This window comes from Lissotriton helveticus, chromosome 3_1 (genome assembly GCF_964261635.1).
Source record: "Lissotriton helveticus chromosome 3_1, aLisHel1.1, whole genome shotgun sequence".
NCBI lineage: Eukaryota > Metazoa > Chordata > Amphibia > Caudata > Salamandridae > Lissotriton > Lissotriton helveticus.
This window is the reverse complement of record NC_136061.1, coordinates 1831140235-1831163256: the sequence shown is the minus strand read 5'-3', so window position 1 is coordinate 1831163256 and position 23022 is coordinate 1831140235.

The following is a 23022-nucleotide window of genomic DNA, read 5'->3' as shown; positions in this document are numbered from 1 at the left end:
AGTTTGTGTCAAAGTTTGTCTTGGGGTTGAGACCTGACATTTGCTTGATGATTCAACAACATTTAATCTGTTGGCAGAACAAACCACTAGATGAGATTTTACGTTATGCCAGATACTGTAGTGATGAAATAGACTCTAAAGCCAAGAATTTAAAGGAGAAATTGATGGTGGTACAAATGCAGTCCGCCGGGAAGGGTGGCCAGCAGAAACAGGGGATGGGACGAAAGCCAAACGGTCAGAATAAGGACAATGAGGAAGGGCAGAGACCTAGGATAGACTTTGCCACTTTAAAGAAAACGACAAAGTGTCATCAGTGTCACCAGGTGGGGCATTGGCGACGCGAGTGTCCCTTTAACCCTGAAAATGGAGAGCTAGAAGTAGAAGAGCAGGTCCAAGAAGTCCCAACGCAAAAGGTGACAGTTCCAAGCAGTAAGGTGGCCAAAGGGGGGACTTCGGCTCCACGGGCCCAATTCCCACAGCCACCGAAGATAGCAGCTGGGGGAAAGGTCTTTAAACAAATGCCTCTGTTTATCGAGGAAGAAAAGTGTTATTACATTGATCCATTAACAGGACAACGGGTGAGCAGTGAAGAGGACTGTACCCTCGGGGCAGTCCTAGAAGTGGATCAGAGAGGGCCATTTGTTGAGGCAGAAGTGGCAGGGTGTCCCACTACGTTCTTAGTGGACACTGGGGCTACTCGTTCGACTCTGAGATCAGCGGTGGTTCCAGACTTGCCAATGTCAGGGGAAACAATTCAGGTGGTAGGAGTCGCAAATAAAAGAATGACTAGTCCCTTGACAGAACCAGTGTCTGTGAAAATTGGAAACCACATGAACGAACATCAGTTTGTGGTTTGTGACTCGAGTCCGGTATGTCTGTTAGGAAGGGATTTGTTGTGCAAATTGAATTGCACCATATACTGCACCCCGCAAGGAGTGGAGGTACAGACTACCGACGAAGATGCTACTTTTAAGGTGGCCAATTCAAAATCTTGTGTAGAACTATATCCTACTCTGACAATAGAAGATCTTCCCCAAGACCTACGAGATGCAGTGGCGTCAGAGGTATGGGATTTCACAGGAGAGGAAATAGGATTGATTAAAGGGGTAGAGCCGGTAAGAATATTGGTAAAACCAAATGTTGAGTTTCCAAGAACGCCTCAATACAAATTGTCACAGGAAACGATTGCAGGAATAAAGCCTGTGATCGAGTCAATGATACAACAAGGAATACTGAAAGAAATCGTGGGTAGTCCTTGTAACACCCCGATTATGGGTTTGCAGAAACCTAGTGGGAAATTCAGGATAGTACAGGATTTACGAAAGATTAACAACATAGTTGTTTCATGTTGTCCCGTGGTACCGAATCCTTCAGTGATACTGTTTCAAATACCATGTCAAGCAGAATGGTTCACAGTGATAGATCTTTGCCAGGCTTTCTTTTCAATCCCATTGGATGAAGAGAGCAGGTATCTTTTTGCTTTTAAAATGGAAGATCGCGTTTTAACATGGTGTCGAATCCCACAAGGATTCACAGACAGCCCATCCATCTTTAATCAGTTGTTGAAGAAGAATCTTGAGAATTTAGTACTGCCACAGAACTCGGTTCTGGTACAGTACATAGATGACCTACTTGTTGCGTCAGAGACAGAGGAAGCTTGTAAAGCAGACTCAATTGCCTTACTGAACCATTTAGCTGAAAATGGACATAAGGTATCTCCGAGCAAGTTGCAGTATTGTCTGACAGAAGTACAGTATCTAGGGCACAGGTTAGAAAAAGGGAAACGTAAGGTGTCCCCAGAGAGGATCGAGGCGATAATGAAAATGAATGCGCCTACAACACAGAGGGAAGTTAGAATGTTCCTAGGAATGGTGGGTTACTGCCGACAGTGGATAGTTAACTTCTCACTGAAAGCAAAGCCCTTACAGAAACTGACGCACAAGGAGGTGAGTGATCCGGTACCATGGGATGAAGAATGTCTGGTGGCGTTTTTACAGCTGAGAGACGATTTATGTCGTGCTCCGGCTCTGGGAATGCCCGATTACGAGAAATCATTTTCACTCTATTGCTGTGAGAGAGAGGGATGTGCTTTGTCAGTCTTGGCACAGACCCACGGAAATGCCCGTAGACCAGTTGCATATTTTTCGGCTACATTAGATCCAGTAGCCGCAGCGTTGCCCGGATGCCTCAAATCCGTTGCTGCAACGGGTGTCAGCATTGAAAGGAGCGAGAGTATTGTGATGGGACATCCAGTGGTGGTGTATGTACCACATTCAGTTGAATTGTTAATGACCAGGACGAAGACGCAGCATTTGACCAATAGTAGGCTCACGCGCTACGAGCAAGTTATACTTGCCGCAGAGAATGTGACCCTCAGGAGATGCTCTGTCTTGAATCCTGCTACTTTGATGCCATTACCCACTGTGATAGAAGGCGAAGGATGTGAAGACCACGATTGCCTTGATGTGACTGAACTATGCACGAAACCCAGACCAGATATTGTGGATGAGCCATTGTCTGACCCCGATGAAATTTATTTTGTTGATGGCTCATGTTTAAGAGACGATACTGGTCGGTTGAGAGCAGCTTATGCTGTTTGTACTATTACTGGAGTTGTGGAAGCCGCTTGCCTGGAAGGAGTACATTCCGCACAGGTAGCAGAAATTATTGCCCTAACTCGTGCCTGCATAGCAGGAAACGGAAAGAGAGTCACCATCTACACGGACAGCCAATATGGTTTCGGTGTGGTTCATGATTTCGGGCAGTTGTGGTCTCAGAGGGGTTACATGACCTCCTCTGGTTCGCCCATTCGAAATGGAGAATTTGTGCGGCTGTTGTTAGAAGCATTACAAGGTCCAGTTGACATCGCAATAGTAAAGTGTGTAGCTCATACTAAGAATACAGATTTTGTGTCACAAGGCAATAGATACGCTGATGCGGAACAAAATTATTCTTTCTCAAAGGTGGAAATAGAAGGTGCAGAAGAAAGGACAGAATTAAGCATGATGTTAGAGACCGTGGATTCCTGGGAAGATTTGAGGGTAATGCAGGAGAATGCACCAGAAACTGAGAAAAGGGCATGGGAAACAGCAGGTTGTGTGCGAAGTGAAATGGATTTTTGGGTTTCAGCAGATGGGAGAGCTGTGTTACCTGAAGAATTAGCTAATCCCATGGCAAGAGAAATACATGGTCCAGTACATCTAGGAAGGGATGCTATGATGAGAGTGTTTAGGCAAACTTGGTATTGCCCTAAATTTAGAATAGCAGCAGAATCAGTATGCAAGCGATGTGTTACCTGCCAACAACTGAACGTAGGCAAACTAACACCAGTCACACTGAGTCACATTGGGAGGTCGGGGGGGCCTTTCAATAGAATGCAACTAGATTTCATCGAAATGCCAAGAGTCAATCGCCTTCGGTATGTGTTGGTGATTGTATGCGTATTTTCTAGATGGGTTGAAGCGTACCCTACACGTAGGTGCGATACACTCACAGTGGCTAAATTGTTGCTCAGGGAGTTGATACCGCGCTTCGGGGTGCCTGCCTCTTTGGAATCGGACAGAGGAAAACATTTTAACAGCGAAATAGTGAAGATGTTGTGCTCCACATTGAATATCGATCAAAAGCTGCATTGTAGTTATCGACCAGAAGCTTCAGGAATTGTGGAACAAGTGAATGGCACATTGAAGAATAGATTGGCTAAAGTAGTGGCATCCACATCTTTGAGTTGGCCAGATGCTCTTCCTTTAGTGCTCATGAGCATGCGCAGCACCCCTGACAGGAGGACAGGTCTCTCTCCCCACGAGATTCTGATGGGGAGGGCCATGAGACTTCCCACAGTTCCAACTACTGCCCTATTGAATATTACAGATGATCTGATCTTGGATTATTGTAAAGGACTGTCTGACGCCATCCATTCTGTGTCCCTTCAGGTGCATGCGGTTGAAGTTCCAGCATCGAGGAACCTGTGTCATGACCTGAACCCAGGGGACTGGGTATTGGTTAAAAAGCACGTCCGGAAGAACTGCCTAGATGTTCGCTGGCGTGGGCCCTTTCAGGTAATCCTGATAACGAACACCGCGGTGAAGTGCGGGGGGCTGCCAAATTGGATCCATGCATCCCATACTCGAAGAGTTCCAGCACCTCTAGAAAGGAACAGCTCCTATCCCAGACGAAAGCCCGGAAGTGGAAGAAGAGTCGCAAGAAGGGATTGAGGCAGCTGAGGGGGTGTCGGAAGAAGTTGGGAACGCAACGGATTCAGAAGAAGAGCGAAGGCAGGACGGCAGTGAGACGGAAGACGCAACTGAAGGAGAGAGCAGAAGTGAATACGACTCAGACTCAGATCCGTATCAGAGCGACCAAGAACCAAGTGAGAGGACAAGGAATAGGAGAATAAGGCTTGGAGCTGCCACTTGGCCAGCAAGGAGAAGAATGCTAAGTTTGAGGTCGGCCCAGGAAGAAACGCTTGCTCCTATATCCGAAGACTCAGATCCAGAAGAAGATATCCAGGATCAAGCCGAGGAGGGTCTTAGAAGATCAAGGAGGGTGCGAGTGCCTAGTAGAAGATACTCTACTCCTGATTGGACCTACCTCGTTGCAGATGTCGGGGGGGCACAGAACCGGGAGGATCCGGGAAGTGGACCTGGTCAGAACTAACCCGATCATCACAGTGCAAATAAGGTTTCTACTGCCAGGAGCGGAGACCGAAAGGTTGCTGACACTCAACATCGTTCATCCTCCTCTCCTGAGCGGAATAAGAAAATTGATTTTAGAGACAGTTGAGTTTCCAGTTTGCTGTTCACGATATCCAATATTGGAGGGAACTCTTCTTCGTTTGGAAATGCTTGAGCGAGTAGTAGAAATTCTTGGAGCGCTCATTGTTGTGGATTAATATCATATTGCGAATGTCTTCAAAGGGGCGCAGAACTGGAAAGGTGAAGAAAGTGATCCTCATTAGAACAGACCCCTTTGTAATTGTGGATGTAGAACTGATAGTACCAGGAGTAGAAATTGAAAAAACGTTAACTCTCAATTTCGTCCGTCCACTTGTCCAAAGCGAAATAAGGAGAATAATCCTAGAAACAGTTGACTTTCCATGTTGTGGTACGAACTGCCCAGAACCTGAGGGAATGTTACTTCGGATGGACATTTATGAAGACGTAGTGTCCCTCCTTGAGCCATACATAACTTCAGACGAAAATAAGACTCTTGAAAAGAAATTGTAAAATTGCTGCAAGATAACCTAGCGCCGAGTGGAAGAAGAAAAAATGGTAGGGGTTTCCTTTTAGCGGATGGAGAAGGGCTAGGGTTGTCTATATTTCTACTGGACTTTGAACTGTTTTGCGGAAATAGATTGTCAAGCTTCCAAGTGTTCAAAAGAGAGACATTGCGAGAAAGAAAGACTTTGTTCGAAAAGAGGAAGAAGTTGATGCAGGAAGAACGTCCAAAGCGACACTGTTTGAGAACATGGAGGCTGGCAACCCGAACCGCAGGACAAAATGCATAGTTGGCACACTTTTAGGAGTAGTGATTTCCTTGATAGTTTTAGTGGTTACGGTTTCATACATAGTGGGACACGAGAGAGATGCAACTACAGTACAGGAAGTCAAGGGAGTGTCAACACCGAAAACTACCATTATTAATGATAAGGGAAACATCAATGATAAAGACAAAGCGTTGTTAGATGCAGAAGTAAAAAGGTTACACATAGATGAGTCACAGGGAAGCTTCAGGTCAAATGCTTATGCTAAATTGCTTTATGAATACGTTGATGCCATGGAAGTGAAGAATTGCTACGTTTGTATGCAATTACCAGCTTCGGTAGAGGAGGGTATCAGATACCATCATCTTCCGTTGACATATGGAATCACGTGCAGTTTGTTGTTGAGCATATTTTATGGACGAGAAGGATTTGAGTATTATTTCTCGAATTTCGACTCGACATTGCCAGAGGTCCCGAATTTCAAGCATTTGAACAAATGGGACTATTACAAAAGCGAAGACAGATTACACAAATGGTTTATTCCATGGAAAACGTTAGATACTTCACATGCTCGAAGAAACAATCTGACTTGTCAAATATCAGAAGTTGAGAAAAAGTTTATAGGACAGGTAGATACTAGATACAGGAGGCAGAAGATTTTGAAGGCATCAGGACAATGGGAAACAGATTGGACCAAGGAGGAAAGGGCACATCAAAGAAAAGGTAGTATTGGTCCAATTGCTTTGGATAAGGAGAAACGGGGGAAACTGTGCATTCACAGGAGTTACTCCTATTATGAGAACTTTTATGTAGGTCAAGTCAATTGTGAACATGCCTTTCAATTGGAGTATTACTCTAAGGACTTTTTGAAAGGGATGCAAGCAATACCAAATGTATATTTTGTATGTGGAAGAAATGCCTATGTGAAGTTACCAGATAATTGGTACGGATCATGCTATCTGGCTGTTGTCTTCCCTAAAATATATCATGTTGAGAATTTAGAAACGCCAAAGAAAGAAATACCAACTAGGTGGAAGAGAGGGCTGGGTGCAGCAGAAGTAGTTGGAGATGTACTCAGTGCTGCATTCCCTATCTTAGGACTGATATTGAATGACATTAAGATCAGGAGGTTAGCTACAGTCGTAGATAGGCTATCTGCCAGTACTGCTAGATCATTGATGCTGATAGAAGGGGAGATGCAATCGATTAGGGCAATGGTTCTTCAGAACCGACTTGCTTTAGACGTTCTGTTAGCTAAAGAGGGAGGAGTCTGTAAGGCTTTGAAGGTCCAGGAATGCTGCACTTACATTCCAGACAATTCAAAACCTCTAGAGAAGTATATACGAAACATCACTGCCATACACTACGAAATTGAGGACCTGGCAAAGGTAAATGTGTGGGAAAAAGTAGGTCATGGAATGGGTAAAGTTGGAAGTTGGTTTGCCAACTTAGGAAAGGGTATCGTTTGGTACATACTGAAACCCATCATCATAATTGTGATTTGCGTAATCACTTTGTGGGGATTGGTGCGTTTGTATCAATGTTATAGAGCAAATAGGTTGCAGAGAACTATGAGGAAACAGGAGGAAGAGTTGACAGCGATGCAGGACACTCAATATAAGAGTCTGAAAGCATTGGAGAATATGAAAAGAGGTGGCACAGCCATGACTTCACTTTGAAGGGTCCTACATTTTTAGTGTCTTGATGGTGATGACCCCTGAAGGTCATCAAAGGGGGGACTGAGAGAGCACAAGTTTGGGGAAAAAATGTATAAGTGCGCCATATTTACAAGCATGTAGTTAGTTTAAACATGCTTTGCACACGAGTGTTTTATATCTAGGAGTGAAATATACAGAGTGTTTTATATTCAGTAGCGAAATGTATAGAATGTTAAGTAGGGTAACTATAATTATAACAGGTGTGAGATTAATGTAGAAATGTTGGAATAAATGTGAAAACCTAATGTTCTCATGTTAAAAGAATCATGTCCGAATTAAATGTAACTTTGAAATCCAGACTAAATGTGTAGGCCTTAGGGCAATTCACAGCAAACCTAAACGTGCTGCTAAAATAATGTGAGATAAGGTTGACGTGGTTCTTCCAAATGTATTATTGAACTTAGGGTTAAAAGTATATGCTTTATAGATGTGTTATTTTAGAAACGTATGCTAGTTAAGAATGTTTGCTGTTTAAATCAAGTTAATGTTTTAAGAGTGCAGGGACCTGCTTCATGTAAATCAAGTAGGCCTGAACAGATAATGTCATGTCGTTTGAACCGCTATGTGCTCGTTAGGGAAGAAGTCGAGAGGTGTCCAGCACAGAGCTTGGAGTGTGTTTTACGACCTAAAGATATGGTGGAGTCTGGAATTTGAGGCCCACTGCAGGACGAACTGTATGCAGGTGCGAGGGTCCTAATCAGCTCGAATGAAAGGGACTTTGTTCAGTGGCGCCTTGCGCAGGCCTGTAGGAGTTTCCAGGAATTTAGGGGGTATCGGCGCATTGGAGAAGAAGCCTGGGAACCAAGGTCAACTTTAACGAGGGTCTTCAAGAGTACCATCATGGAGTTTGCCGCGCACAGAGATACCACGTGAGGGGCGTCCCAAGGGGCGTTTCTGTTGGAAATGCGATTTGGTATTAGGGAAAGAGACCCGGGAGGAGAGCAGAGCAGATGATTTTGGGAGCCTAAGGAAGCGGTTGGGTAGGCAGATAGGCTGATCAGGAGAGACCCATTATCAGAGAAGAGACAAAGAGAAGTGCGTGATCTTCTTAGGAAGTCACCACGGCTGACACCTAGAGGGGTAAAGATCTTGCTAAGTAGGGATGTCACTTAGTATAGTGTAGGGACAGACTAACCTTAATTTTCCTTTTCTGTAATGACTTTGAGGTTGCAACTTGTATCCATTTTGGCAACCCTTATGGTTTTCGAGATTGTACTTATTATTCTGTTTTTCAGACTCAGACTACTCAAAAAGTTCATGTTCATAGTGATACCAATTTATCTTTTGAATCTCATTTTGAGAAGTTTGTATCTTCAGTTATCTTTGACTTTATATTAAATCTTTGAAACTTAAATTGGGTCAGTGGTCATTTAGAGTGGTGTAAGTTCTTAAATTGATTGACTTATTGTTAGATTGCCTTTTACTCAATGACAGGTACCAACGATTCAGTCGACATAGTTTGGGATTTGGTAAGGTAACTAGTAACCAGTAATCCCGCGTTAGCATTAGCATTGAATATATATAGAAAAAGAGATTGGTAACAAAATAAAGTATGGCGTTTGTGGGTGCACTGCCTGCCCATGCCCCTTCCACCTTTGAAGAAAAAACACTGTTACCAATCTACTCTTCAAACCTTTCCATCCAGGTACCATGATATGATTTACGTGACTTCTGGATCTACACTGCAAGGCTGCAGATCATCATTTATATTCCCTCCTCTGAAAAAGAGAAGGGAAGAGCTCCTTTGCTAGTGCTTTGTACAGTGGCAGAGTTGGAAGCGCTATCACAGATGCTTCTTTCCCAAAGACAGCCTGTTTCATAGCTGGCAACACACCATACTCAGTAAAAAAAATATTGACTTTAATACAACTTCAGACAAGACTTGTGGAGTGTGGGCAAGATTCTCAAACTCGCACACTGTTAGAATGATGCACGTATTCATGGAAACAGGGCACGGATGGATATCTCTCCACATAATCCAGGCTGCTGTACAGCGGTCACAGATAGAGGCAAAGAGAATACGGCCTTCTCTTACACTCAAACACATGTATTGGCAATTTTCTTTTGCTGTTTAATATAGCACGAACTCGACCGTAAGATACTGGGCGCTTTAGATTGGAACCAGTTACATATCACAAGGACACAGTTTTTTGTTCTTTACGCACAGTGATTTGCCCAGAATCACAGGATGCTGAGGGCACGGTGAGAGTCGTACTTGCTTCCCAAGTTGGCAGATCTAATTGAGGACTGTTAAAAAGTCGTACTAATCTTGCTGGACATGTTTATAATACTGGTGCGCTACAGCTGTTTGTGTTCACCGTTTTCTCTACTTCAATTCCTAAGCAATCCTCTGACAAAATATATATTCACAATGTACTATAACAAAATTAAATACAGCAACATGATTGTATTGGAGGAAAGTAAAATAAATAGGGAGTACGGGACACATTTAATTAATTTGCACAATTCACTATAATAACCAACATAATTTGTTTTCACAGTTACAGTAGTTGTTGCTTTTGATTGTGAATACAAATTTGTAGCAGCTAGGTCATCACGATCTTGGACAGCAACCCCTAGCACTGTACCCTGTCCCAGCCCTCTTAGCTCACTTGCTCTCCCACGAGGAGCTACCTTAACAAGCACTGCAGCGACAGTTTGTAGCTCTGAAGCACGGAGGACAGTCGTAGAAGGAACCAGGACAGATGCAATGGGAAGAGTACCACCACGGCCATCTCCGTCTTAGCCAAGCATCTACTTTACGTCACCAGCCACTGCGATGTTCTTGAATCCGATGCCAGTCTTCACCATTTGAGAGGCATGATAACCCAACCTCCTGAGGGGGTCATCACTGTGCACGAGCATGGGATGTGGTGTAGCTGTCTTGGAAGTCAATTACGTTCATGCAGGTTACTTAAATACATGCAAGTCGGAGCCAGAGTAAATAAAAACAAGAAACAAGATGAAACATAAGTTACAGCCCAATAGAAACAAACCACTCCTTAGCACACGTAATGATTATGTTAAACTCAAGTGAGTAAGTGTTTTCACAAGTTATCAAAAATACAATGATAATTCTTTTTTTTCCTTTCTTGTCCACTTTTATTCCTGTGTAGTTTATTCAGGAGATTTTTTCACAGCCGACACGTGTTTCGTCGTAATGGGTAATCTTTCCACGACTTTCTCAAGGCTATACAGAGTAAAAGAAAAGAACAAACAGAAACGTATATGCTTTAGGACTCAATCTATGGTCCAAAGTGCTGTACATAAAGCCAATATTTGATAGAATGGATATATTCCCCAAACCAGGGTGTGAGTATTGGTTACTCAAGATAAAGTTTGGTGGTGAGAAAATCCGAACCCCGAAAGGCCCACATAGCCGCCCACAGAGCTCACAGGGAGACCCCAGCCAGACCAAGTTGAAGCCAACCTCCAAGAAATCCAAGACACGCACCGGATCCAATGCAGGTCCAGCTCGTGTCGTACAGCAATCCAGTAAAGAAACCCAATGTCTGGCATAGGACATGAGAGTTGAAGGGTGCCCGGACTGCAGAATAAATTCAGTCACAGAAGGAGAACACCCCAAAGCCACAAGGTTTAGCCATTCCACAGCCACCGCGCAAGCTGCAGGTGGACCAGACCCCACTGCCAACCTCAACAACAGAAGGAACCAAGGCCTCCCAGACCAAACCAGAGCCACCAGGACAAATGAGGCACAAAACCCAGCCCTACCTGCTGCAGGACCCACAGCAACAGAGCAATCGGGGGGAAAACACACAGCAGGCCCCCTTCCACTGGAAGGACAGGGCAATCACCTTCCAGACAGCGTCGACCGAACCAGAGAAAAAACCTCACCCCAAGGCGATCCCTGGAGACACAAACAGGTCGACCTCTGGGACCCCGAATCAGGCCTTCAGGCCACCAACCACCACTGCGCAGGTACAACTCAGACAGGGAGGGAAACACCCTGCACAGGAAAGCCGCCATGGAGAACAAAACCCTAGGCAGACGTGAAACCCGAAGGGACAGCAATTAATATTCCGCCCACCGGCAGAACAGCTGAGTCAACAAGTCAAGGGAAGCCACCCACGCACTCCAAAGGTGGATGACATAACACGCCACCATCATGCAGTCCAACTGCACCATCACGAATCAACGCAGAAGACGAGTCAAGGCCAACTGAACCGCCTTCAACTCCCTTCAATACTAAGACAGCCTCAGGACCAACCGCTCCCGGGACACAAATGGCTAGCCCTGCAAGAGGCACTGAACCACCAGCCATCAGGACAGCCCCTGGCCAATGGCCACACTCCCCGGAAACAACAGCTCACAAACCAGAGATGCTGGACCCCAAAGCCCCAGGGCATGATACACCACGGCGAGCAGTGGAAGACTGAGCCCCCAACAACCACCTCAGTTCGCGCAACAGAGTGGGGCAGCGGGGCACCAACAGGAACACCTCGCCCACCATGGCTTTGAAAACACCCCAACAAACAGTAGTTCCCGAGTGGGGCAAATATTGGAATTCTCCAAGCCTAGATTCCACCCAAACTGACGAAGGAGCCAGCAAACACCCAGAGTAACGGCCTGAGCCGGAAGGAAAGAAGAGGAAGAATCAACCAACCGTTCAAGGAAGGGAACACCTGGATCTCCTGACCATGCAACAAAATCACCAAGGGCGCTAAAACTTCAGCAAGGATCCCCAGAAGATGCAGACAGTCCAAAAGGCAATATCTATAACCGGCAATGAACAACTCCCACACCAAAACGTAGGAATATGAAAGCAGGTGTCTCAGAGAACTAGAGAAGCCAGGAAACCCCCACCGACAGGAAGGGAAGAAACAACCGAAGAGACACCAGTATGAAGGAACGATGGGGGAGACACACGTGTACAGCCTTTATAACCAGGACAGGACGGTAGTCCCCATATGGCTTCCAGACCAGAAACAGGATCGAGTGACACCCCCTGACCCTGCAGACTCACAGGCACCCACAACACAGCCCCATTGGAAACTAAGTCCCGAACACTGTGCAATAGAACCCGACACATCGTCCGAGAACTGGGAACAGGGGTAGCACAGAACACATCCAGTAGTCCAGCCCGACAAGGAGGTACTAGAAAAAGAGGAAGCACCCTGTCGACCCCGAGACATGTGGAAGGAAGTGACACCCCGGCCCATTCCACACCACGAAAGGACTGGGCCGCCAACCTAGAATGAATCACCGCTCAAAAGCCCGCTCACAACCCGCAAACTTCCCATACCGAGAAATCGGACCTGAGCCAACAAATTATTGTCCACAGCCTTCATACCAATCAAGGCCTCCAACGGATTCCCAAACAGTATAGAGCCCGCGAAGGGAAGCCCCATCTAGCCGTCCGAGCAGCACCGCCTACCGAGCCGCTGCCCCCGCTAGACTAAGGGAACCGAAGGACAAACCCACCAGGAAACGCAACTGCAGTCCCAGCGCAGAAAAAGATTCAAAGGGATCCACATCCAGCAAGAACTGCACAGAAGTAGCCTGACAGTCTTAGAGAAGTGACTGAACCAGAAAGCAGGGGCAAGTCGCAGCCGGAACTGCAAGACCAGAGGCAGCAAAAGCCTGCTTCAAGGCTCCTTCAACCCGCATGACCACAGGATAATAAGGAACAGCAGCCACGGACACCACCAGGCACCGAGATGCCACACCAGCCACCAGGGATCCACCATCACCACAGCCAGGACACCTCAGTGAACCACTGTAAAGAAAACCCCTCCACCAAAAACCGGGGGAAAGCAGGTTTGACAACATCCTTCCACTCCCCCTCTAGCACATTACTCACAGAGTTAAGAAATAGGGAGGCCTATCAAGCCCCATCAACTGGTGATTGGCGAACCTGCCCCCTGGTCTCATCCGAAACAAGTGCAGGAGTTATGTCAGCAGAGGCATCCTGCACATGCACTAGGAAAGGTGCAGCGGAAGGCCCAGCGACCACCATGTCCCCCTGTAGTATGGTTTAGGGCCTACTTCTGCATGCATGTTATGTTAGCATGGCTTGTTAGAATTTTAAACGCCATTTTACTTTTTGCTGCTTTTGCACACAACACTGCATAACTGTTTTTGTACGTTAGCTTTCACGAAGGTCTACACATGAGAAAAGGTTTGTTTTTCGACATCTCTAGACATAAATCGTGCCTCTAGTCTGTACAGTGAGTGCTGAGCTGCCAAGGTTATCATAAAATGTGATCCTGTTTATTGGCATGTCCGTGTAACACATTCTAGACACAACATTTTGGCAGCTGCGAGCCAAGTAAGATTCTGGCGCCTTTATCATAGCACACTTGCCATGATTTCACACACTTGGAAGATTCCTTTTTCCAGGGATGCAGAGAGCCTTGCTGATCCAGATGTAATTTACACTTACTGAGCGGCAAGGTAATGGGGTCCCTCAAACCAAGCCCAAGAGACCTTCTTTAGTTTATAATACATAGTTCCTATATAGAGAGGGTGTTAAAACTAGGCGCTATATGACATGTTTGGACCATCATTTTAATATGATTTCTCCTTTTGTGTTTTATGGAGTTGTAACCATGCTGACCATATTATTGTTAATCATATGTCTGCTTATGTTGGCTAAGATACTGCACATGAGATCACGTTGTTAAAATAAATATTTTAACCTTACTGTGTCTCCCATTTACTCCTGTTGTGGACTGGTATGAGAGTAACACAAAAGAGTGTTCTCACTTCCCACCATTCCTGAGATGGTCCTAAGTCGCATGTTCTAGGTTGTCTAATCATTGGTTACTTTGCTATAGGACACAGACCTAATGGGACACTGATGCTAGCTGGTTGGGGTTTTCTAGGTACTGAGGTGAGTTTCTGGTACACCACAATTCACTAATGTCCTAGGTCTCTGTGCACAGTTCTGTGTATGAGCAGAAATCCTTGCAACATGGCGCCCAACGAGTGTGGTCTTATTGTGAGACACTTGAGTAGTGCTTATATCAGTCTATGACCCCCTCACTATTGTTTCCGGTTGACAGTAGTGACGGATAAAACCTACCTATAGTTACGTAGGTCTCTTCAAGCTTGATATTTTAAAACGTTTTTTCTATTTGAATTACTACCCAGTTGTGCCCTATTCTTTTGCATTGTACATCTCTAATACTGTATTGATATGGCTGCGGTCGATATCCCAGCACACAGTTGTGTGGCTGTGCGGAATCACTTGCAGGAATACCTCGTTTCTTTAGAGGGACAGACAGTGGTTTTTGTGGTCTCAGCTGACGCAGTGTACCCGTTTGAGTTGTTCTACTCATGGGTTACATTTCCTGCGGTAGATGCTGTTACTGCTATAGTTCACTCTTACACCCCTGCTAATGCTCCTGCAGCGTATGCTCCATATCAACAGTAAACATTCGGATTTCTGCTTGGCAGCATGCCATTTGGTTTATTGGCACCCTCCCACACATTATAACAGATGTCAGACAAGGGCCGTTGTTGATCCCAGGTGCTACTTCGCCTGCTTTAGCTGCTTACACCCCGCATCCTCAGGCGGGTGCGTTATTAGCTTCGCAATTAAGACCCCTGTATGCCTCTGCAGTGTCAATTATTAGGGGTCTGGTTCATTACATTACCTGCAACCTCCCGGGTGGGGCCTCGGGTGGTGCCGAGCATCCAGTTGGCAGGGGCGGGCTGAAGCTTAGTCCCGTCATGGTTAATGCGGTCATGGGCAAGCGTCCCCAGGAGAAGGATGAGATGCCTTTTTGGCTTGCCGAGAAATTCGACCAAATGGAAGTAGTATTCCCGAATACTCCTCCTGTGGAGAAACACAGGATTCCTACAATTAGTTTGCAGAAAGACTTAGTGCCAGACGTAAATGACTGTGCAACTTGGTGTGTTATTTTTGCGGCAGTCTATACTAGGTGCTTTGGCACCCCGTCAATGACTGTCCTGCCCTCTGTGATCAAGCGTGTTCAGGATGAACACGGACCAGAGGCGGCTGTGGAGTTGGGAATGCGACTCGTGGGAGCGTTTGACATGGTACGCGATCTCGTCCTTGCTAATGTCAAGGGGAAAGCGGTAAGTTTCGAGGTCTCTAATGCTTTGTGCGATGTCCCCGACAAACCCCGTCAATTACCGAAAATGATTATGGAGGCTTATAAGACCGTTGGCCGTAATAGTTTGGGTGTTAAGACTTTTGCTAAGAAAGTAAAACAGCAGCAAACTCAAGCGTCATCTGATAAGGATGACCGCCCAAAAGTTCAGAAACAAAATTGAAGTAAGAACATGAAACAGGGGGAACAGCAACCAAAACAGGGGTCCCGTACTGCTTCACCTACACTCGACCCTGCTTAGCGTACATATGAATTGCGCGACTGCAGTACTATTAAGTCACCTGATAGGTTTCAGGTTCCTGAACAACGTTCTCCTCACTCTTTGCAGGAAACATCGGTAACAACCACCGGTGGGGGAGGCAGCGGCAGAGGTCAAGGTGCCCAACAGAGCCGTGAGCAGCCCCGCAAGGCTGACGGAAAAGGCAAGTAGGACGAGACACCGCGTCAAAGGCCCCAATTTCAGAAGAAGAAAGTTGCTGCGGTAACAGCGAGATATGCCACAGATAGTGAGAAAGCAGCTTCTGAATCGGACATGGACACTGACGCTGCTGGACAGCACGGTGGAGATTACCATCATTCGAGAGGCTTTGCATCCACTACTGAAGGTGACAGCGACTGACACCTTCATTGTAGTTGAGACATCTGACACTAGAGTGGCTCCCCCTGACATGCGTTATGAAATTGTCCTAAACATTGAAGGTGACATAGAACGTACCATAAAAGGTTTTTTTGGGGAGAATCTGACTACTACCTATAATATTTTGTTGGCGGAGGTCGACTGGCCCCCACCCTTTGTCTTAGCTGCTCCGCAAGGGGAGGAAGTAATCCTCCCTGCTTTCGCGCACACAGTGCCGAAGGAGCAGGCTCTGCAGTTTTCAGAAGATTGGGCTAAGGCGCTTGCACAAGCGTTGTACCGTACTCACTGTGGTTGGGACACATTTTCCCCTCGACATGAGATTCCCTTGTGGTCGATGCCACAGCCTCAACCCCAATACCCCATGCGACGAGAAGAGAAAGCTTCCGTTGCAGAAATCCTTGGACAATTGGAATATCAAGGTGTAATTGAAACGTCTGTGTCTCCGATGAATACCCCACTTTTTACTGTGACCAAGCTAGTTGGCTCGTACCGTTTGGTGTTGGATTACCGCCACTTAAACTCACATTGTGGTACGTGCGGGGTGCAGAATACTCAAAGTTCTGCTCTTGTGGATAGTCTCGTGCGTAAAAGGTTCAAGACCACACTTGACATATCCAATGGTTTTTTCTCCCACAATCTGTCCCCTCTTAGTTTTCAATGGACAGCTTTTACTAGTGGTGGCAAACAGCGCCAATTCCTCCGTTTGGCTATGGGCTACAAGAATAGTTCAGGCGTCTTTGCCGCCCGCATTGTCACTCTCTTGGAGAGACTCGATGCAGATGCATGTTCGTATCTGGATGACATATATCTCACAGACAACGAGTTATTTCCGCAACTGTGCCATGTTGACCGCATAATTTGCTGTTTTGTGGACATAGGCTATAAATTTATCTTTGCGAAATCACAAATTGCAGAGTACCCAGTGTTTTTCCTGGGCTACGAGCTCAACAATGAAGGTCGAGGTTTAGCTCCTCACTTCCTGGAGAAATGCACACTTTTGCAAGCTCTGACAACACTGAAAAAGCTACAATCTTTACTGGGCTTTTTGAATTTCGGTCGTACCTACATTCCTGAATATGCCCAGTGTATCAAGCCCCTTTATGTGTTGATATTTTCCCAAATCGTGCTGGCTGCCAGAACATTCAGCCATCTTGCAATCTTTGCAGGCTGACCTTCTTGAATCTAAATTCTTGTTGACTCGTGATAACGACACCAACCTGGTGATAAGAATCGATCCCAGGAGCTACTTGGCCTGTTTTAGCTGCTTACACCCCGCATCCTCAGGCGGGTGCGTTAACAGCTTTGCAACTAAGACCCCTGTATGCCTCTGCAGTGTCAATTATTAGGGGTCTGGTTCATTACATTACCCGCAACCTCCCGCGTGGGGCCCCGGGTGGTGCGGCGCATCCAGTTGGCGGGGGCGGACTGAAGCTTAGGCCCGTCATGTTTAATGCGGTCATGGGCAAGCGTCCCCAGGAGAAGGATAAGATGCCTTTTTGGCTTGCCGAGAAATTCGACCAAATGGAAGCAGTATTCCTGAATACTCCTCCTGTGGAGAAACACAGGATTCCTACAATTAGTTTTCAGAAAGACTTAGTGCCAGACGTAAATGACTGTGCAACTTGGTGTGTGATTTTTGAGGCAGTCTATACTAGGTGCTTTGGCACCCCATCAATGACTGTCCTGCCCTCTGGCACCCCATCAATGACTGTCCTGCCCTCAAGTGTGTTCAGGATTAACACGGACCAGAGGCGGCTATGGAGTTGGGAATGCGACTCGTGGGAGCGTTTGACATGGTACGCGATCTCGTCCTTGCTAATGTCAAGGGGTATGCGGTAAGTTTCCAGGTCTCTAATGCTTTGTGCGATGTCCCCGACACAGACAAACCCCGTCAGTTACCGAAAAATATTACGGAGGCTTATGAGACCGTTGGCCGTAATAGTTTGGGTGTTGAGCCTTTTGCTAAGAAAGAAAAACAGCACGAAACTCAACAAGCGTCATCTGATAAGGATGACCGCCCAAAAGTTCAGAAACAAAATTGAAGTAAGAACAAGAAACAGGGGAAACAGTAACCAAAACATTGGTCCAGTCCTGCTTCACCTACACCTGACCCTGCTGAGCGTGCATATGAGTTGCGCGACCTCAGTACTATTAAGTCACCTGATTGGTTTCAGGTTCCTGAACAACGTTCTCCTCACTCTTTGCAGGAAATATCGGTAACAACCTCCAGTGGAGGAGGCAGCGGCACAGGTCAAGGTGCCCAACAGAGCCGTGAGCAGCCCCGCAAGTCTGACGGAAAAGGCAAGCAGGGCGAGACACGGAGTCAAAGGCCCCAATTTCAGAAGAAGAAAGTTGCTGCGGTAACAGCGAGATATGCCACAGATAGTGAGAATGCAGCTTCGGAATCTGATATGGACGCTGACGCTGCTGGACAGCGCGGTGGAGATTACCATAATTCGAGAGGCGTTGCATCCACTACTGAAGGTGACAGCGACTGACACCTTCGTTGTAGTTGAGACAGCTGACACTAGATTGGCTCCCCCTGACAGTCTTTATGAAATTTTCCTAATAATTGAAGGTGACATTTGGTTTTATTTATTGGGGAGAATCTGACTACTACCTATGATATTTTGTTGGCGGAGGTCGACTGACCACCACACTTTGTCTTAGCTGCTCCGCAAGGGGAGGAGGTAATCCTCCCTGCTTTCGGGCACACAGTGCCGAAAGAGCAGGCTCTGCAGTTTGGAGAAGATTGGGTTAATGTGCTTGCGCAAGCGTTGTACCGTACTCACTGTGGTTGGGACACATTTAACCCTCGACATGAAATTCCCTTTTGGTCGATGCCACAGCCTCAACCCTAATGCCCCATGCGACGAAAAGCGAAAGCTTCCGTTGCAGAAATCCTTGGACAATTGGAATATCAAGGTGTCATTGAAACGTCTGTGTCTCCGATGAATAACCCACTTTTTACTGTGACCAAGCCAGATGGCTCGTACCATTTGGTGTTGGATTACCGCCACTTAAACTCACATTGTAGTTCGTGCGGGTGCAGAATACTCACAGTTCTGCTCTTGTGGATAGTCTCGTGCGTAAAAGGTTCAAGACCATACTTGACATATCCAATGGTTTTTTCTCCCACAATCTGTCCCCTCTTAGTAGTCAATGGACGGCTTTTACTAGGGGTGGCAAACAGCGCCAATTCCTCCGTTTGGCTATGGGCTACAAGAATAGTTCAGGCGTCTTTGCCGCCCGCATTGTCCCTCTCTTGGTGAGACTCAATGCAGATGCATGTTCGTATGTGGATGACATATATCTCACAGACGATGAGTTATGGCCGCATCTGTGCCGCGTTGACCGCATAATTTGCTGTTTTGCGGACATAGGCTATAAATGTAACTTTGCGAAGTCACACATTGCAGAGTACACAGTGTTGTTCCTGGGCTACGAGCTCAACAATGAAGGTCGAGGTTTAGCTCCTCACTTCCTGGAGAAATGCGCACTTTTGCGAGCTCTGACAACACTGAAAAAGCTACAATCTTTACTGGGCTCTTTGAATTTCGGTCGTACCGACATTCCTGAATATGCCCAGCGTATCAAGCCACTTTAGTGTTGATACAGCCTACTTTTTCCAAATCGTGCTGCCAGAACATTCAGCCATCTTGCAATCTTTGCAGGCTGACCTTCTTGAATCTAAATTCTTGTCGACTCATGATAACCACATCAACCTGGTGACAAGAATTGTGCCAGGGGCGGTGGGTTTCACATACCTCACTTTTAATGAGGGTAACACAGTCCCTATCGCTTACAAGTCACACTTGTACACTTCGGCTGAGTTGCGGTTTTCCACTGTGGAAAAAGTTTTGACAGCGTGCAAATGGCGATTCTTAAGGAATATGTACTGTGGCAGGGAAAACGCATTTTGGTTGTTACTCTGTATCCTGCCTTTGAGGCAGTGACGAAAGCCAGTGTACTGAATTCCAAAGCTTTGCACCCGTAGTGGATACAAGGGGTACATCCTGGACTTCCCCGGATGCAATATTCATTTTTGATTCCTCTTTGCAGACTCAGGAGTTCTTGCAGTATGAATTCGATTTCCGTGGTATCATTTACACTGACGGAAGTGCGCAAGCAGCTACGGATTCAAAGCACGCATATTCTTCGGCCTGCGCAATTGTGGTTGGTACTATGGTGGATGGTAAATTCAAGTCCGATGTCGTGCATACACAGACATTAGGGGACTGTACCGCCCAGTTGGCAGAACTTCGTGCTCTGATGCTTGCATTGGAGTGCACGGATCCCAATGTGACTACTCTGATTGTGAGTGACTCTTATTACTGTGTTCAGTCTTACAATGACAATCTACCCTTTTGGACTCAAAATCATTATCGTGACCCCAAGGGTCACACAATAAAACATAAAATGATCTGGGTTCGAGTGGTCGAGCTCAAAGAACGAATCCCACTCGTGTTTGTAATTCATACCTTGGGTCATCTCACCTTGGGTAGAGAAGTGCGGCTCAATGGTTAGAGTGGCAGACCCTGATGCAGTAGTCTGGCCGGGACCAGGGTTCAATTCCCGCCTCGGCGGGTCTCGGGCTCAATTTCCTCGGACCTGATAATTCTCGCCTCGGTGCCTATTCTAATCCTGAGTCTCACTCTGCACCTCTGGGCAATAGCTTGCTTAATCTCTACAACGGCCCCAACAACGCTGAGGATGCCTGACTTCACCTTGGGGGTGCCCAGGAGTGGGCTCCTCACAGGGAAAGGCCAGGAAGGGTTCCTCGGCGGTATTCGTACAAGTGCCGAGATGCCTATGGGTAGTCGTGCGCTATACAAGTGCGTAATCATTTCATCATCATTTCATCATCATCATCCGCGTGTTGGAGTTCACGCTGTTGGCAACTGTCTCGCGAACGAGGCTGCGAAGACAGCAGTTGCAACATATGCAGTGGCAGCGGTTACCCATTCCAAAAGTAAGATTGATGATGACATCTTGGCAGCTATTGCCGCAACAGAGAAAGGAGGTAATTACCCTAGGGGTTTCCCTTCTAAGTACTCATATCATTTAAGTCCTGATAAAGTTCCTTATGTGAGAATTAACGACGTTGGTGACAGGTTGATTCCCAACGCGGACTGCAGGCCGGCTTTGATTACAGCAGCCCATGCCGGGATGGCTTCGGCGCACGCCAGCGTGTCAGCTACTGTATCTCTTCTCCAGCAATGATATTGGTGGCGGGGTTTGTACAGACACGTGAATTTGTCCTTCAATGTGACATTTGTCAGAAAATTAAACGTTCTTCTGCTGCACGCCCACCCCAAACTCAGTTGTACATATCTAATAAACCACTTGCATTTGTTTAATTAGATCACTGCGGTCCTTTCTCCTCTGATACTGCGTATAAGTACATCTTAGTAGCAGTTTACTCTTGCACGCGCTTTGTCTGGGTGTGGCCTCAAAGGAGCGCTGATTCTAGAACTGTCGTAAGGGATTTGCGAGTCTTTGTGGGAATTTTTGCGTGTGATACCTTCCATTCGGAACAGGGTCTAGTGTTCGCCTCTAAGGTGTACAAGGATGCCATGGCTTCATGGGGGGTCCAGGTCAAATTTTCGTCTCCATACTGGCCTAAGGGTAATAGTGTTGTGGAGCGAATGAACCATGACTTAAAGCAATCCTTGACAGCAAAGGTATTAGGTGCTGGAAGAGACTCGCTAACCCATCTCCATAGCGATCAACGTGCACTAAATAATCTCCCTAGAAAGTCTCTAGGTGGGCGGACCCCATACGAAATGCTCTTTGGCATCAAAATGTTTGTCCTGGACCTTGATGGTCTAGACATGGCGGCGGGGCCACATCCTTTGACGTAGATGAACGTTCTACTGTTTTGCAGAATCTAGAAAAGACCAGAGACAGTCTTGCAAAGGAACACTTGCCCTCCATATCTGAAGCTGCGTTGCAGATTCCGGTAGTCTGCTGTCTACCCCAAATTGGAGAACTGGTCCGAGAGAAGATCGACAAGAAAGGATTTGGTCCTTCCTATCGAGCTCCAGTTGCCGTGCTTGGTGTGCAGGGTACGGGAACAGATTTTACCTCCTCTTCCTGGATGAAAGGGGAACAGGAACATCTCCACTGACAATGTCAAACCACACGGGGTGGCCGATTCTGTATAGTATGACGCCTGCGGTTTCGTGTCCAGCAATGGTGCGACATTCTGTTTTGGTCCCAGATCCTGCCATCGGACCTGATGTTGTCATTGAAATGAGATCAACAGCTAGTGGAAAACCACTGGTATACCAGATGCACTGCTAGTGTAAAGTATATCACTTTCAAACATGAGCACACAAATAAATTTATGTTGTTGAATACACTTTTATATATCCAAAAGATTTGCAATCACTACGCTGATTGCTTTATAAAACAATCCAATGTAAAGAAGTCATGGATATCGAGTCCAAAGGAAGATCAATTGAGTACAAAGATACATAATGTTGAATAATCACATTTGCAACTTTGTTAATCAATATACAAAAAAGAAATTTTTTCACAGAATTCACATTTACAAGAACGGTCTTCCAGATCATGCCCAATGCATTTCGGGATACAATCCCTTCTTCAGGGGCACTGTAAAGAGAATGATAGTAAAAACACATAACATATAACGAAGCCAATGCTAAACAAGCTTACTGCTTACTGTATTCTGAAACTGCGTGTGACAATGTCCAAGGTATCACAAACATAATATATACATTGAGAGATTAGTAACTCCTAATGTATCAGCTGTGAGTCGAGGAATGACATGCATTACTAAAACAGTAGAAAATGAATGTGTGAGAGAAAGGTGCTCAAAGAACGAGTGAGCAAGACGATATCACATGAGTGATGTGAAAAACGAGAAACCACCTGCTTGATTATTACCCTTGCGTGGATCCACATGCATTAACTGTAGAACACTACAAAGTGCGTGTGCGATAGGACTGGCAGATGCCAAGAGAAACAATGGATACTCACTATGACCGAGTACTGTGAAAAAAGGGGTCCACTGCTGTGTGACCAAGAAAAGGCAGTATCTATCTATGAACAAAAAAACGA